Genomic DNA, 4,387 nt, shown 5'->3' with positions numbered 1-4,387 from the left:
GGAGGCGTTACGATGAGGCTAGACACTGAGCTCTGGGCTCCCTGAGGTTGATACGGCCCGGGGGCCACCCTCAATTGTTTATCACCAGCGCGGAGCATAGCGCTTCCGTATGTGTACGGGCATAGTTGCTCCTCGGTAGTGTCGTCAGCCAACACGGAGCATGGTGCTTCCACTGGTACGTGGGAGGGGGCTCCTCGGGGCGTGTACAGCCCCGCCCTGACACGTGGCTGGCACGGTAGGGCCTGGCGAGGTGTATCTGGGCACCCGTGAGCCAGCAGGACTCATAGGGCCCTACCTCTAGGCGGGTTGCGCCTGGCACTGGGCCTTATCTTGTGATGTGTACCTGCAAATTTGGTTAGATGCCGGCACTCTACGTCCTCGGGTCCCGACCCTCGAGCTGGTCTCAGCCGTCGCTGGTATGCCAGGTCGCGATGCCGTGGACAAGGCCAGAGGGTGAGGGCTAGAGAGCTAGTAAGAGCCCTGAGTCGCGATGCTCAGGTACCCCCCCTTTAACGTGCAAGTGGTCGGCATGGAGAAGAAGAGGTGCCGTGGACCGGCATCAAATAATCAAGCATGGTGGGTCGAACGCATAGCCGGAAATAAACGCAAAAGTGATACATGCCGCTGGGTCTGGCCCGAGCGACTTGGGGATGATGCAGCCTGAGGGGCGCCCCAACAAAGTAAGCTAACAACATGAAATAAAAGGGAGGCATTCCGCAGGGACGGACCCACGCAGCCTGGGAATAATGCAGCCCTGGGGGGCGCTCCCAGCTAGAAATGAAACTTGAAAGATGTCACCTAATGATGTTGAGGACGAAGGAGTGTTGGTGTAGCAGACTCGGTGGGCTGCGGAAGCCGATCCTCACGAGCCCCCAGGCCCAGGGGCCTCGGGAGGCTCCGGAGGCGCTGGTGGCTCCTCACGGACCATCTCCATCTCCGCCAGGGCTGCAGAACGCCTGGCCTCTTGAGCCTCCATGATGCCCCTCATGAGGCGCTGGTACGTGGTAGCCGCGTTCGGCAAGCCGTAAGGCATGCGAACATAGCTGTGGGGTGGACCTTCGCAGCGCCCCACTCGCGAGGGCCAGAGGCGCTCCAGAGAGGCGACTCGATTGAGCCCTGGTATGTCGATGCAGATGCGCAACCCACCATCCTCGCCTGGATGGGGAGCCACAGCTGGTAGGCGGCGGCCGCCTTTCATGACTCTTGACTCCTGTAGCTCCCGAATGGCCTTGCTGACGAACTCCTGAGGGTCTGGCCCTCCTTGCCTTACTCCTTCTTGAGGGAAACATGCTTCGAAACACGCCTCCATGTGGTGCCCAAGCGCCTCCCTCGTGACCTTAGCCAGGTCGGTGGCCCTCCAGGGGAGAGCCCCCGAGCCCTGCCTAAGGAGGGCACCGGGCGTGCTTTCCTATGCGATGGAAGGAGGTTCCCCCTGGGCAGGCACGGGCCCTGAGGGGCCTGCCTCCTGAGGGGCCGGGCCAGACGATGTCTTCTTCTTCTTGGGGGCGGTCTCGGGAAGCCTCCTGCTTCCGCAATCTGGGTCTTCCAGTGATGCTGCCTGAAAGGCTCGTTCCAGGGAACACACCACGTCCTTCTCTTCACAGGGCACCGTGATGACTCCACCACTTCCTGGCATCTTGAGGACGTTGTAGCCGTGGTGAGTTACGACCATGAACTTGGCCAGTGCTGGGTACCCAAGGATGGCGTTGTATGGCAAGCGAATGTGAGCAACGTCGAAGTCAATGAGCTCGGTGCGGTAGTTGTCGCGTGGCCCGAAGGTGACAAGGAGGCGGACCTGCCCAATCGGGACCGTGGAGCCGTCGGTGACTCCGGAGAAAGGCTTGGTTGGCTGAAGCTGGTTGTAGGGCACTTGGAGGTTGTTGAATGTTTCCACGGACAGGACGTTGAGCCCTGCCCCACCATCGATGAGGGTCCTGGTGACCACCACGTTGCTGATGATTGGGGAACAAAGCATTGGGAGGACTCCGGCTGTGGCCGCACACTTGAGCTGATCTGCTGAGCTAAACGTGACGGCGCACGCTGACCACCTGAGAGGGCGCGTGGCTTCGAGCTTGGGGAGGACTGCATTACCTTCGTGGGCGAACTGCTTGAAGATGCGCTGAGAGGCTGGGGCTTGAGCCCCGCCCAGGATGCAGGCGATCGCGCGCGGCTCCTGGAAGCCCCCAGCCCCCTCATCTTGATGGCGGTCCTCGTTTCTCCTTGGCTGCGGCGGCAGTGGAGGGAGGCCTGCGTTGCCTTGCGGGCGATCCTCGTGAGGCTGATCCCTCCAGTCTCCCTCGCGAGGCGGGTCTTGCCAGCGATCCTCGCGAGGTTGATCGCGCCACCCTTGGCGCGGGCAGCGGTCTTCCCAGCGTCCTGCGTTCGTTCCTCCTCCTCGACCATAGCCCCGGTCACCACGGTCGGGACGACGACCGATCCTTCCTTCTCGCACGGCTTGGAGTTCTTGACATTCGTTGGTGTTGTTGGTGTGGAGGTCGTGGTACACACAGTACCGATTGCCCTTGGAAGATTCGGGCTGATCTCTGCCCCGCTTGGTGTCTGGTTTTGCCGCGAGCACGGCAGCCCCCTTGCGCTTCACATCCTTGGCCTTGGGCTTCTTCTCTTCTGGGTCTGCGGCGGGCAGCTCGAGGAGGGAGAGATGCCCTTCCTCAGCCCTGGCGCACTTGGTTGCCAAGTTGAACAACTCCAAGGAAGTGCACAGGTCTTCATGCATGGCCAGCTCCTCCTTCATCTTGACGTCGCGCACGCCGTCGGAGAAGGCTGGGATGATGGTGTCCTCAGTCACCTTGGGAATCTTGAGGCATGCGTTGTTGAAGCGCTGGATGTACTTCTGCAGGGTCTCTCTGGGTTGTTGCTTGATGCGGCGCATGTCGCTCACGGCGGGTGGCTAGTCGCGAGTACCTTGGAAGTTGGCGATGAAGCGGGTGTGCATCTCGTCCCAGGAGGAGATCGTGCCTGGAGCCAGGTTCAGGAGCCAGGTGCGGGCCCCGTCCTTGAGCGCCATGGGAAACCAGTCCGCCATGACCTTCTCGTCTCCGTTGGCAGCTTCGATGCCCAGCTCATAGAGCTAGAGGAACTCCGCAGGGTCGGCCGTGCCGTCGTAACGAGGAGGCAGGTCTGGCTTGAACTTGCCGGGCCACGCGACGCTGCGTAGCTCGGTGGTGAAGGCACGGCAGCCTGCTGTGGCCACGGGAGGCCTTGGGTGACGGAGAGCTTGGTCTTGCATGTCCCCACGCGCTGCAGCTGGGAGCAGCGCGGGGTCTTGACGTGCGGGAGCAGGAGCATGGTCGCGACATGCTGGAGCAGGGAGCGCCTGGGCAGCTTCTTGCGGGCGAGGGACTTCTTGGCAGCTCTGCTCTTGCCGCGCTGGCACCTGACGGAGCGGGTTCCGCCCAGGGGCCACATGCCTTGGATCCATGGCGCCTTCTTGAGGAGGAGGCGGCTGGGGCGCCCCCGGAGCTTCGTCGCCCGCGCGGGGCGGGGTGCGGTGCAGCGGAACGGACGGCGCCGGAGAGCCCCCTGCGGCGCGGACGAGCTCGGCGACGCGGACGAGCTCGGCGACGTGGTCGAGCCATTCTTCATAGACGTCGTCGATGGGACGGTAGCGCAGGAGCTCGTTTTCCGCGATGAGCGCAGCTCGAGCCTCCATGGGTGCGCGGAGCGCGCGGGACGAAGAACCAGCTGGGGTGAGCGAGGGAGTAGCGGTGCGGCCGTCTTGTCGCACGGACAGATGCTGAGACGACGCTTGCTGCTCGTTTCCCGCCAGGCCGGTGGCGGTGTTGACGGCAGGTGACGGGGAACAGCGAGGACGCCCGCCGACAGGAGCAGTCTGGGCGACGCGGGAAGCGAGAGTGGCCCGGCGCTTGGCGCGGGCCCGACGAGCGTCAGACATGGACGCGATGGTCGGAGGAGAACGGGGCGGTGGAAGACGAATTCCGGCGTACCCCTACCTGGCGCGCCAAATGTCGGATTTCGGGTTCCGGCAGACCCTTGAGGTTCGAACACTGGGGTGCGCGTGGAGATTTCGCCTTCTACCTACCTGCACCCCTCCGCCTCGCTAAGATCTAAGATATGGAAAGAACAGCACAAGAGACACAGGGTTTATACTGGTTCGGGCCACCATTCTGGTGTAATACCCTACTCCAGTGTGTGGTGTGGTGGATTGCCTCTTGGGCTGATGATGATGAGCAATACAAGGAAGAACAACCTCGCGAGGGTCTGTTCTTGGCTGAGGGGATGAACTGCTAGGAGGAGTTCAGTCACCCTTCTCTCTCTCTCTCTTCTCGATTCTCTCTCCGAGTTCCATCCCTCTCCAATTTCGATCCCTCTACCCTGTGGGTGGCTAGTCCTATTTATAGGCAAAGGC

This window comes from Triticum dicoccoides, chromosome 3A, assembly GCF_002162155.2.
Source record: "Triticum dicoccoides isolate Atlit2015 ecotype Zavitan chromosome 3A, WEW_v2.0, whole genome shotgun sequence".
Taxonomy (NCBI): Eukaryota; Viridiplantae; Streptophyta; class Magnoliopsida; order Poales; family Poaceae; genus Triticum; species Triticum dicoccoides.
The sequence above is the reverse complement of the archived record's forward strand: the minus strand, read 5'-3'. Positions refer to the sequence as shown.